The sequence below is a fragment of the Anolis sagrei genome, chromosome 6 (assembly GCF_037176765.1).
Source record: "Anolis sagrei isolate rAnoSag1 chromosome 6, rAnoSag1.mat, whole genome shotgun sequence".
NCBI classification, from domain to species: Eukaryota; Metazoa; Chordata; class Lepidosauria; order Squamata; family Dactyloidae; genus Anolis; species Anolis sagrei.
The window spans coordinates 110,684,510-110,698,436 of NC_090026.1; positions in this window are offsets into that span (position 1 = coordinate 110,684,510).

The following is a 13,927-nucleotide window of genomic DNA, read 5'->3' on the forward strand; positions in this document are numbered from 1 at the left end:
TATTGAGAATAAAATATGCTTACAAGCGTGGAGCATGATAGGAAAGAATATTAATGAATAATGAGATAAAAAGTGATACAGATACATGAAAAGTGGGATACCTATTGATCTACTCACATTTACATGTTTTCTTACTGCAAGGTTGGTAGAAGCTGGGTCTAACAACAGGAGCTCACCCTGCTCCCCGGATTCGAACCGCCTACCTTTTGGTCAGCAAATTCAGCAGTTTAACCCACTTGCATCATGTAACCTGGAAGGCCACAGTTTCATTATATACATATATTTATTTACTATAACTTTCAGTTCCAAACCTGACAAGTAATTTGTTAAAACCAACAATTTAGAATGTGCCTCTCCACAAATCAGGATGGCAGAAATGATAGGAAAGGAGAAAAGAGAAGCAAGGTAGAAAATGGACAACAGACACTCCTTCTTCCAGGTAGGACTAGCCGCTAGCATAGTGTTTCTCAACCTTTCTAATGCCGTGACCCCTTAATACAGTTCCTCATGTTGTGGTGACCCCCATCCATAAAATTATTTGCATTGTTATTTCATAACTGTAATTTTGCTACTCTTGTGAATTGTAATGTAAATAACCTGATATGCAGGAATCAGGATGCATTTTCATTCACTGGACCAAATTTGGCACAAATATCCAATACGCCCAAATTTGAATACTAATGGGGTAGGGTGGGGGTTGATTTTGTCATTTGAGAGTTGTAGTTGCTGGGATTTATAATTCACCTACAATCACAGAGCATCCTGAACTCCACCAACAATGGAATTGAACCAAACTTGGCACACAAAACTCCCATGAACAACAGAAAATACTGGATTGGTTTGGTGGGCATTGAGTATTGGAGTTGTAGTTCACCTTCATCCAGATAGCACTGTGGACTCAAGCAGTGATGGATCTGACCAAACTTGGCACGGATACTCAATATGCCCAAACACTTGTGGAGTTTGGGGAAAATAGACCTTGACATTTGGGAGTTGTAGTTGATGGGATTTATAATTCACCACCTATTAAAAAGCATTCTTAACCCCACCAACAATAAAATTGGGCCAAACTTCCCACACAGAACCCTCATAACCAACAGAAAATACTGTGTTTTCTGATAGTCTTTGGTGACTGCTCTGACACCCCTTCATGACCCCCCCCCCCCGGGTCCCGACCCCCAGGTTGAGTAACACTGCGCTAGCACCTTATACCTTCCTATAGAAGAGCTGAGCTCCTTTATTTTGGAAGATTAAGAAGAAACTGTTTCAGATCTAATTTATGACCTTCTAAAAAAGAAGGAACTACTATAATCACAAGTGAACCTAACAAAGTTATGCCAGTAGAAAATAAAAGTATGGACCCAAATGCAGGAAATGCCTAATCAGTTGATGCAAAAGCAAATAGAATTCTTTTTTATTCCAATGCAAGCAAGGCTGAAGAAGAGCTACAAGCTGATTGTTCTGACGGGAGGAATGTTCAATCAAGCTTTGGCCTTGACATTGGGTGGATTATAAATGAATTTCCTTCTCAAGTAGAGAAAAACATGTTACTGGTGGCCACAGCCCACTACCTAAACAATTCCCAAAAGACATAAACTATCACACTTTTCCAAAAAAGTGCCTTGAAATTTTGGGGTAGTAATGGAGAAGCACATAAAAGAGACTTGCATGTCTGGAATCACAAGAAAGAAATGTTGCGTTGTTTGCCATGTTTACTTATCTGGCACACTTAAGCTTCAAAATCTGCCCCTGAAGGTTGGGTAGCTAGTGTAGACTGGCAAAAGGTAAGAGTTTGATCCTCAGAACATGAAAGGAGCAATAGCTACAATGAATACTATATAGCTTGGAGAGAGCTTCAAAGAAGCCCTTCATCTGGGAAAGGAATTGACTCTTTATTAGAAGCAACAATCCAAACTCAAGCGGTGAAACGGGGAAACGTTTTGAACTGTATAATTGATATTGTTCTTTTTGGGGTGGGGGGAGACATGGTTTAACATTTAGTAGATCATCATTTTGGATCAGGGATCCAAAGAATGGAAACTTCTGAGGTCTGATAGAACTGCTGTCAAGATAGAATCGTAGAAGGGTAGAAGAATACTAGAAAAGTGGTGAACGTCTTTAAATTCACTATCTGTCTCTCAAGTCACAGAATAGGTTAACATCAGAATCTTCAAAATTAAATTCTTTGCATAAGGTATATAGTATATTGTTATCTGGAGTCCCCGGTGGCATAGTGGGTTAAAGCACTGAGATGCTGAAATTGCTGACCAAAAGGTTCCAGGTTCAAATCTGGAGAGCAGTGTGAGTTCCCACAGTTAGCTCCAGCTTTTGCCAATCTAGTCGACCCAGTCTTTGGGGTTGTTTTCACGTTGAAATGCCTAGACTTATTCATGAATATACCATGAACAGCTTATCAAAGCAACCTATGGAGAGATTATTAATCCTTTGTATATCTGGAGATTTCACAGTTCTCTAAAGCTCTTTTCTTATACATAGAATCATAGAATCCTAGAGTTGGAAGAGACTTTATGGGCCATCCAGTCCAACCCCCTGCCAAGAAGCAGGAAAATTACATTCAAAGCACCCTCGACAGATGGCCATCCAGTCTCTGTTTAGGAGCCTTCACCACACTCTGGGGCAGAGAGTTCCACTGCTGAACAGCTCTCACAGTTAGGAAGTTCTTCCTAATGTTCAGGTGGAATCTCCTTTCCTTTAGTTTGAAGCCATTGTTTCCTGTTCTAATCTCTAGGGCAGCAAAAAACAAGCTTGCTCCCTCCTCCCTATGAGTTCCTCTCAGATATTTATACATGGCCCTAATCATGTTTCCTCTCAGCCTTCTCTTCTTTAGGCTAAACATGCCTAGCTCTTTAAGCCGCTCCTCATAGGGCTTGTTCTCCAGACCCTTGATCATTTTAGTTGCCCTCTTCTGGACACATTCCAGCTTGTCAACATCTCCCTTCAATTGTGGTGCCCAGAATTGGACACAGTATTCCAGATGTGGACTAACCAAGGCCAAATAGAGGGGTAGCATGACTTCCCTGGATCTAGACACTAGACTCCTATTGATGCAGGCCAATATCCCGTTGGCTTTTTAAGCTGCAGCATCAGCTATGATTCCATTGAGTTGAAGCTCTGTTGTCTCTAAACTAGCAGAAAGGACATTCTCCAGGCAGACACTCTTCTCTCCCCATAGATCCATTTCCCCTCCTTTAACTCCTATGCCATTGTTGCTAAATAAGAGCAGCCCTCAACCTTGGGCTGGCCTTCCCTCCTCCGTGGCCCGGCACCAGCTGTGGCCAATTAGCAAAGCTGATTACTTCTCCCCAGCAAGACCCCCCCCTCCCATTTTCAGGGGCTCACGTTGAAGCCAAACTATTGCATTGGGCTAATCAATGGTAAATGACTGTCTGCCAGAGAACTGGCGGGACTTCTTTCTACCAGACATACCTTTCCCCACTTCATCTGTGTACAGAGAAAACTTCATATGGAAAGAAATACCATATATTGTCCTGGTGTCAGGCTAATCCATCAGTATAAAAAAAAACCAGGCTTGATTTAACTGACATGTTTGGAGCTCACCTTGCAATGCAGTGTGGGTGGGGAAACATGTTCATGTGAGATATCGATTTTATTTATTTACTATATTTATATCCCATCTTTCTCTACCCCGGAGGGGACTCAAGGCAGCTTACAGATAGGCAATAATTCAATGCCTTCACAACAATATACAATTAAAATATATTTAAATTAAAATTTAAATCAAAATTAGATGCATTATAATATTATAAAACATTACTATCAGTATAAAACCATGCAATCCACAATCATAATCCAGGTCATTCTAGTAGTCATTGCACATAGTCTGAGTCAATCTAATTGCACTATGGTTCTTCTTTGAAGGCTTGATCCCAGAGCCACATTTTCACTCTTTTTCTGAAGGTCAGGAGAGAGGGGGCTGATCTAACATCACTGGGGAGGGAGTTCCACAGCCAAGGGGCCACCAACAGGTAGGTCCTGTCTCTCATTCCCACCAGTTGCTCCTGAGAAGGAGGTGGGACCAACAACAGAGCCTCCCCAGATGATCATAATCTCCGAGATGGTTCATAGGGGGAGATCTGTTCGGATAGGTAAGCTGGGCCAAAACCATTTACGGCTTTATAGGATAAAGCCAGCACTTTGAATTGTGCTCAGTAGCAGACTAGCAGCTAGTGGAGCTGATGTAACTGGGGGTTGTGTGCTCCCTGTATGTCACACTGGTGAGCAATCTGGCTGCTGCCTGTTGGAGCATTTGGAGCTTCAGAACAGTCTTCAAAAGCAACCCCACATACAGCATATTGCAGTATTCTATTCGGGATGTAACCAGAGCATGTTACCACTGTGGCCAAGTCTGACTTCTCAAGGTACAGGCACAACTGGTGCACAAGTTTTAATTGTGTGAATGCTTCCCTGGACACTGCTGAAACCTGGGGTTCCAAGGTCAGCGATTTAAGATGCCTTGGGGGGTGCAGCGTTATGCACAAATTAAGACTGCAACAAACAGAGCACAGTTTGACATTCTACACCATGGTCTATATTTTGTAACTTTATTAATCCATAACTATTTCGGAGAAATACAGCAAAACCCTGTTAGAAAATTGTGAAGATGTAGAGCTAGCCCCAAGCAAGAGTGTTTCAATGCACATCAGATCCTTCCGATACACATCACATGCTTCTAATGCACATCAGGTTCTTCTAATGCACATCTGGCTCACTTCATCAATATCAGGCATTTCTGATGTGCATCACAGACTTCTCATGGCCATTGGACACTGTGCCTGGTGTTCAGATATGCCCCAATATAGCCTACGGGACCTTGTATTCATTGGCAGCCCCCCATTTAAGTACTAACCTGAGCTGACCCTGCTTAGCTTCAAAGATGAGACAGGATTTGGTGCCTTTAGGATATTTAAGCTCTCTCCATCTGTAGTCTATAATATTATGAAAACTGTCTCATTTTCCTGTTACATTAACTTTTAGATGTAAACAATTCCAACACTATAAAAAAGTCAAAATATTGTTCCAATAATGATGCACATCAGAAGGAAAGTGCTTTTCTTTCCCAACAAGAGGAAAATACTAAAGTCTCTGCATTCAGTGTTCATGGTATTTCCAGAACTTAACAACAACAAAAGCCTTTGCCTCTGGATGTACCTCAGTGACTATTGAAAGTTCATAGCATAATAAATCACCTAATCCCCATTTTGTGTTTAAATACATGAGATCGGGTGAGATGGTGGTAGAGACAGCTATCCTAGGTACTGATCACAAAACCATTCCTTGACTATGAATCCTTCCACAGCCAAAAAGAATAATCCAGATGCAAGAGAGAGGCATGAAAAGATTTAGATCCAAAAAAATCGAGGGGGAAACAATAGAAAATGGACAGAGAGAAAATAAAAGTGCAGGCCAAAAAGCAGACTGAGCATGTTCTGTAAGTATTGAGTGCCCATTGAATCCTAAACAAGAGCATTCTGTACCAGATTTTGCCCATTCTAATAGCGCTAATATTCATTGCTTTATGGGGTACATCTATACTGTAGAATGAATAGAGTATGGCATTACTTCAAATGCCATGGCTCTGTTGTGATTTCAGCTACTGCAAGAACCGTGGGTTTGGGGGTCCACCATGTCTAGCTTCCCAGATAGTTGAATAAGACACAGATTATTGGAAGACAATTGGAGCGGATGCCAGTGGAAAAAAACATTCAAAAGAACTGACATACCGCAATTGTGAACACAGAGCATATTTATTACATTTGACAGGTATTCAAGATTCCCGTGCTAACTCCTGATTGGCTCAGGAACTGTCTGGCCGGGAACTGTTTCATAATTGGTCTGGGATTACCTCAGACATCATTGCGGGTTGGTCTTAACTCAAATAAACTATCATTAGTGTTATTATTATATCACTGGATTATTTTGAAGAGTCTGTTCACTTATTGATCTACTCCCAAGAGGGGTGTGATCAGAAAGGAATGCAGTTTTGCAATAAATGGGTTTAATTTCCTGGCTTCAGTGGACACACTGGGTTAGTTCAAGATAAACAATGGGTGATTTAGGGTGACAACCCTCTCAATAGGTGCTGCAAGGGTGAATATGGCTGGTGGCATAGGAGAGGAAAATGTCCCCAGATTGTATCAGATGGAACAGGGAAAAGGACCCTGACTCTGATGCAAGTTTATGGTGTGCTCCTTCAGTTCATTGTGAAGAGATTATGATAATTTGAGGGATCATTGCCTGGAGTCCGGGGTATGTTGGGCAACATTTCAGGGTGATTCATGAAGAGTTACTATGGAACAAGGGGGCTTTTTTCGTGTCAGGAGCAATTTGAGAAACTGCAAGTCACTTCCGGTGTGAGAAAATTGGCTGTCTGTAAAGTCTTTGCCCAGGGGATGCCCAAATGTTTGATGTTTTACTATCCTTGTGGGAGGCTTCTCTCATGTCCCTGTATGGGGAGCTGAAGCTGACAGAGGGAGCTCAACCCGCTCTCCTGGATTTGAACAACTGACCTGTTGGAAAGCAAGTCCTGCTGGCAGAAGGGTTTAACCCAACAGTGCTCATACTTGCTGTAAGTCTCATTTTGGGGTCTGATTTCTCAATAACAACTAAATGTTATGGAATCATGGGAATTGTAGTTTGATGATGTTCCAGCACTCTGGCAGAGGGAACTAAATATCTTATAACACTACAACTCCCATGATTCTTTAGCATTGATCCATGGCAGTTAAAGTAGTTTCAAACTGTATCTATCTTACAGTGTAGGTGCACCCTTAGATGAGATAAACTGTTTGGAGTAAATCCTTTTTGTGCTTTCCATCTATAAAAATACAATGGTGTGGCTGTAATTTCGCAAAATTGTACAGGTTTTTTTTTATAGAAAGAATGTGGGACAGCTTTTTTAAAAGCCCGAAAAACAAGTGCAGTGCACAGCAGCAAGAAAGAAGTGTGAATTTGACAGTGTGCCATGAGATTGGGTTTGAAACTGGGAAAGGGTTATTTACAAGCTTCAGCTGACATTTTCCAGCTAGAGACAGTATTTTCTGTTCCTTGAAAATTGATCCAATTCCAGATTTTTACTTTGTAAGTTATTTATTAGGAACAGTCAAGACTGTTTCCAAACCCCGTGTTGTTCTGAAATATCCAAACAGATACTACGTCCCTGACCATCACAGCCGTAAGAACAAAGAACACAAAGCTCCCCCGGCTTACTTGTTTTGATTAGGTGAACATATGTTGATCTGGGCTCGGCCAGGCTTTAAAAACTGAACAGCAAACAGCTAAAGGTCTGAGCTGTGAATGAAGAAGGGTGGGGTGAGTGAGGGGAAATGAAGCCCTTATGGATGGGATTCCATGTGATGATGGGTAAAGTATTCCACTTTCAGAATAGGCTGTCTGGCCAAGAGGTGATGCTTTCAGGAATCTTCGAGAAGAATAAAGCCTGCTTCAAGTGAGACAAGATATTTGGGACAATAAATTGAGGATTAATAATACCTTGGAATTTGCGTTTCTTCACAGTGACAGGGAAGGAGATTTCGCAGGACATTTCTAGAAATGGGTTCCAGATGGGAATGCAGGGCATACTATCCAAAACTTAATGTGATTTAGGGAGAGCTTAACTAATAAAAGTAAGGGACTGAACACATTTCGAAGTCAGAACAGCATCACGCTCTTGTTTTCTACCTTCTCAGTTCTGTGGCTGTATTTGCTTTGGCCTTCGACAGACGGTCGCTTCAGTACATATTTCACAGCGGAACGTGCCCTAGAGGGATCATCAGGTGAAAAATAAAATGGCCAAAGAGGATGCGTTTCCGTTCTTAATGGGGTGATTAGCAGAAATTGACCCTTTTATGGTCTTATTGAAATCCGTGTGGTCACCTCAATGAAAACAATGTGTAACTCTCTCCTTTCAGCATTTGGATTTGTGGCTGTTCCTAAGAGTTACACTGCTTCTCTTGGAATCGGATGAAACAGAAGAGATGAAACCAGTAGAAAACCCAGGGTTCAGGGAGACTTCGGTTAAGTTAGTGAGCTAAATAAACAAACCTGACATGCATGCATGATCTCTTGAGATATTCCACTAATATACAAAACCAATTATTTTATGTATCATTTTTCATATGATCCCCTGAGGTAACTTGCTAATAATATACAAAACCAGTTACTTAAAACATAGTAAGACCACAAGCCTAGTGTCTGTTCCACTCTTGTCCATCATCACAACCTTCCAAAAAGAGACTCTCAACTCATTTGGAAACAAAGCACTGAAAGTGGGATGGCAAAGTGTTACATGGGACTGTCCCTACCAGATCAGGACATCTAAAGGATATGTTCCTGCTCTTCCTTTACATATGTTGTCTCATAAAGTTACCAGATTCAAAGCTGGAGAGAGTTCATGTGGCAGGAAAGAAGGCACTTGCTTCTTCCTCTGGCTATTTCTTTCCTGGCCCTGTTACCTGATTTCTCTGTAAATTTGCTGTAATTGACCAGGAATTAAGGTAAGTAGGGAAAGGGTGGTGGTGATGGTGGTTGTAAGGGGAAGGATTCACAAGATGTGTTGCATCATCTCCCACCACGGAGCCCCTGTTGGCGTAATGGGTTAAACCCTTGTGCTGGCAGGACCACTGACCAAAAGGTTGGTGGTTCAAATCCAGGAAGCAGGTTGAGCTCCTGTCTATCAGCTCTAGCTTAATATAATATAAATGGGTTCCTGAATAAGTACATAGCTTCTCATACAGAGACATGAGAGAAGCCTCTCACAGGTTGGTAAAACATCCAGGTGTCTCCTGGTCAACATCCTTGCAGACGGCCAATTCTCTCACACCAGAAGTGACTTGCAGTTTCTCAAGTAACTTCTGACACACACACACACACATTTTCCCACCACATTGGACGGTTTGGGGAGTTGTGGTTGAAAAGAACAGCAGGCTGGGAAATTATGAGAGTTATTAAGTCTATTTCTTCCCATTCAGGGGTGGGTAATTGTGGCTCTCTAGGTATTTTTTTAGCCACAAGTTCTTTCAGCTTTAGGGAGGGCAGACAATAGAAAGGTGTTTTGGGACCTTATTTCCCCAAAGAAGTGGAGAACCATGATTCCCCATCACCCGAGAGAACACTGGTTGCTGGAGGATTAAGCACATCTATAAAGCAAATGGAAGAAGGGAAGAAATGTTTTGGTTAGACTAGTGTTTCTCAGCTTTTATTCCTCCAGCCATTCTGGACTCAGGCACAAATCTCTGACCACTGGCTATGCCACCTGAACCTTTGAGAAGTTGGAAGTCTAAAACATCCTTAGGACCAAAAGTTTAGAGAGGTCAGCTTAGACATTCTGGTTCTGTTGGAGGACAACTCCCATCATTCTCAGCCATCATAGCCAATGGACATCATACTCTTTACACAGCAAGGAGGAGCCAGGTTGAAGAAGCCACATCTATACCTAGACAAATTGGAGAATCCTTAATAATATGCTTTGGAAGTTTTGTAAGAAGTGTGGTTGGACAACTTGTATTATTTTTCCATTTTAAGCATAATGACCTATTACAGTCTCAACCTTCCGAATGCCGTGAACCCTTAATACAGTTCCTCATGTTGTGGTGACTCCAAACCATAAAATTATTTCCATTGCTACTTCATAACTGCATTTTTTCTACTGTTATGAATTGTCATGTAAATATCTGATATACAGGATGTATTTTAATTCACTGGATCAAATTTGGCATGAATACCCAATACGCCCGAATTTGAATATTGGTGGGGGGTTGGGGTGGGTATTGATTTTGTCATTTGAGAGTTGTTGTAGATGCTGGGATTTACAGTCAACCTACATTCAAAGAGCACCATGAACTCCACCAATCAAACCAAACCTGGCACACAGGACTCCCATGACCAACAGAAAATAGTGGAAGGGTTGGTGGGCATTGACCTTGAGTTTTGGAGTTGTAATTCACCTACATCTAGAGAGCACTGTGGACTCAAAAAATGATAGATCTGGACCAAACTTAGCACGGATACTCAATATGCCCAAATGTGAACACTGATAGAGTTTGGGGAAAATAGACCTCAGCATTTGAGAGTTGTAGTTGCTGGGATTTATCGTTCGCCTACAATCAAAGAGCATTCTGAACCCCACCAATGATAGAATTGGGCCAAACTTTCCACACAGAACCCCCATGACTTGAAGGGACTTGCTGGTGTGAGCCTCCCTCCAGCCTCGCAGGTTCTCACTCACCTGCACACGTGCACCACACTGGCATGTGCCAAGCTCACCTGCTCTGCCCTCCCCTTAGCTGAGAGTCTGGCCAATCACAGCAGAGGAGGACTTTGGATGGGAAGATTCGCCATCTGTTTCCAAAAAGGAATAGAAGGACAGGTGGAGAAATCTTCAGCCTTCTCTGCCAAAGGTATTCCTAAGACCATCAGAAATATGTTTTCTGATGGTCTCTGGCAACCTCTCTGAAACCTCCTCGCAACCCTCCCCCCCCCCCCGGGTCCCGATCTCCAGGTAGAGAAACGCTGACTTATTGTCTTTCAATAACCCTTTGCACAAGCCCTTGAAATGGGGATGGAACAGGTCTTTTAATTACTAAATATGTCAGGAAGAAGGAATGTCCTCCCCGCACCCTTCATCACCTTTTAGGCAAATGCTAGAGCCACGTGGAATCAATAGGGATGCTGCCACCCTTTGAATGACACTTGTGTCATTTGGGGAGACTGTAAAATTGTGCAACCACAGCTGCCAGAGTTCACTGATGACAACATCAACCTTTATTTCAACTGAGAAAACAGGTTCTAAAATAAGCCAGACTGGATGCAGTTCAGTTAAATACAAGTCCAGCTACTGAGAAAGGGAACGTCTATTGCAGCTGTATCTGGTTTCCGTCACCATACTGATCATATTATGTCAGCAGTCAAGAAAAATATAAAGAAATGCTACTTAAAAGCCAAGGCAGACTCCCCCCCCCCCCCCCCACCACTTTGCTACTAACACCCTCAGCTTGGATGACAAATGGAAGCTGTTGAAGGAAGTGAAAAACAAGGCTACAGGTCTGACTCAACATCCATCTCTATGAGGTGGCCAAATTACAGAACAAAAGATGCCCTTTTATCAACTTTGTTTTTATTGTTTAACCAGAGCAGAACTATGTGTTACAATACGTGTCTTCCTGCATAGTGTACATTCTGATACTGTTCATTTGGCCAATTTTCTGGTATTTTTCTCAAAGCCTCTGCCATGGATATTCCAACCATCCATATGGGTACGTTTACTTCTTGCTTTTTTTCCATTTCCTTTTCTGGTAATAACTTTTCTAAATCAAGCTTTTTAGCTGAACAACTGGAGCCATTCTAGCCATGCCGAAGGAGCCGACGCCTTCCAGGTTTGGCAATTACATATTTTATTGTTGGAAGAACCAAATCTAATGGTTTCCTTTTTCTTCAATTAGGGGTTTATATAGCACCAGAGAGTTACTCCCAGACCCTTTCAGGGGATGCTCAATAATGCATTGAAGGCTTGGAGATGAATTTATTTTAAAGTTTATTTCTTGCTGAATGCTGGTGTTCCAAAAAGTCATGTGATCGGTTTCCAGAAAGTTATTTATTCTGATTTATTTTGAATTGTGACATTGGAAGCTTAGCAGTAAAATGGGTTTATAGATATTATTGCCAGATAATAACCAATATCCTTCTTATGTGCCTAATATAAGATTCGACTCTCATCACCGATACTTTTTCATGGGAAAACTGAAAAACAATATGTAAGTACTATATTGTGATGCACAATATATAAAATTCTGTTGTTATGGGCTACCTGCACATTATGATGTTAATTATGGCAAGGGTTTTTACTGAATACCTTCTGATAGGTAAAGGTAAACATTAAATCTAGTTGTGTCAGTCTCTGGGGGATGGTGCTCATCTCCATTTCTAAGCTGAAGAGCTGGTGTTGTCCGTAGATGTTTCCAAGGTCATGTGGCCAGCATGACTGCATTTTGCATTGTTACCTTCCCACTAGAGTGGTACCTATTGGTCTACTAACATTTGCATATTTTCAAATTTCTAGGTTGACAGAAGTTGGGTCTAACAGTGGGAGCTCACACTTGAAACACTCTTGGAACACTACAATTCCCATCATGTACAGGCAGCAGGGGCATGGCTATGGGCAAATGCAGCTGTAGTGCAACACTTATCAGAGAACTGTTTTTAAGACCTTTAGCCTGCAAGGCCCTGGAGAGAGTACCTGGGAGAGCTTTCCCCCCAAACCAGTGAACCTAGGCAATGTTCTTATGTTGCTTTGAGGTGGTATGGAGGAACAGCCTGGAGACAATCAAAGAAAGGTTGTTGGGGCACCAATGGCCATGGGCTAACTGAAGGCAAGGACAGGAATGATAGGCAGTGAGCTTTGATCTTCCATCTGAAAATGTATAGTGCTCTCCTTTCAAGCTTTAACCTGTCTCTGTCCACTGTGAAGCTCAAAAGTCCCATTGCAGGAAGTATAGTTTAGATCAGTGGTTCCTAACCTTTTTTGACCAGGGACCGCTTGACCAGGAACCACTTTGACCAGGGACCACTCTCCCAACAGTAGTACCAAAAGAGTTATAAATCAGTTTTTGGTCAACTTTAGATTTGATTTAGTTATCTGGGGTGCTGATTCAGAAAATTGCATTGGATAGACCATATCAGCTCTAGTTTCTGATAAAGAGCATATGCCATCCAGTAGTCTCTATCTTCTTGCCCACAGAAAACCATATTCAATAAGCCTCAGCACTATAAGAGGGTTTCATGAGACCAGTCACTTTTGTTGCAATTAGTAACAGTGAGGCCATAGACAATATTTTCTTTCTTGTGGACCACTGGTCCACAAGAAAGGCTGGTCCACAGGCTGGGAACCACTGGTTTAGATAATTCAGAATGGTTTGTAGTAGGATGCCTCTATCACTTTACTCTGCTGTATATGTAGTTCCAGCTGCAAATGTCAGATAGTTGTTGGAAACTATCAATTCACGTGGTAAATTAAAAACTGTGAGTAATGGTCACATTGAAAGAAGTACTTAAATAATAGTCCATTGCCTACTTCAGTTTGACAAAGTGTCCGGTGTGCTTTCAGGACAAGAAGAGGTCAAAGGCAAGAGGGAAAATCCTCTTACTGGACGGGGATGTAGAATTTTTTTTCCAAGTGAGGTCTGCATGATTTTGATTAAAACTTCTAGAGGCAGAACTTCAGCTAAAATCAGCTGAGGTCACATCTTCAAGTGAGTGACCACAATGCCAGAAGTGGACGAAGCTTGCAAAGTAGATAAGATAATGTGACGTCTATACAGAACCATAGTCTTTGCACCTCTGCCATAGGGTATTATGAAAGAAGTAAACTTATTGGAATAGCATTGTATGTATTATGGATGGATGGGTGGATGGATGGATGTATTCTAACACTCAATTGAAAACAAGCCTGGACATTTGTGGGCTTACCTTGGATAAAGTGTACTTTTCTCTTCAGAGAGGATATTGTTTATGGTTGCTGATAAATAGCTTTTAGGATTTACAGCAAGACACTGATTCAGACAGAATGTCTCAAGTTGTGTAAATCTTACCAAGTTTGAAGGAATCTGCTTACAAGTCTTGCAAGCTCAAAGTGTTCTTTCAGCAGACATAAATCATGACTCAACTTGGCCACCAATGCTATGTATGACAAAGATGCCTATTTTAAAATAGTTATACCAATACAACATGCCCCGGGGCCAAAATTAGGTCAGTTCTCCTCTGAATATCCACACAGAAAATGTGTGCTGTTATTTTCAGAGACCTGTTAGCTGCGGTTGCATTTAATTAGATTTCTTAGAAGCAGGGAAACTTGTATGTGCGCAGCACAGAAGAAAACATAAAAACGGCTGCATCT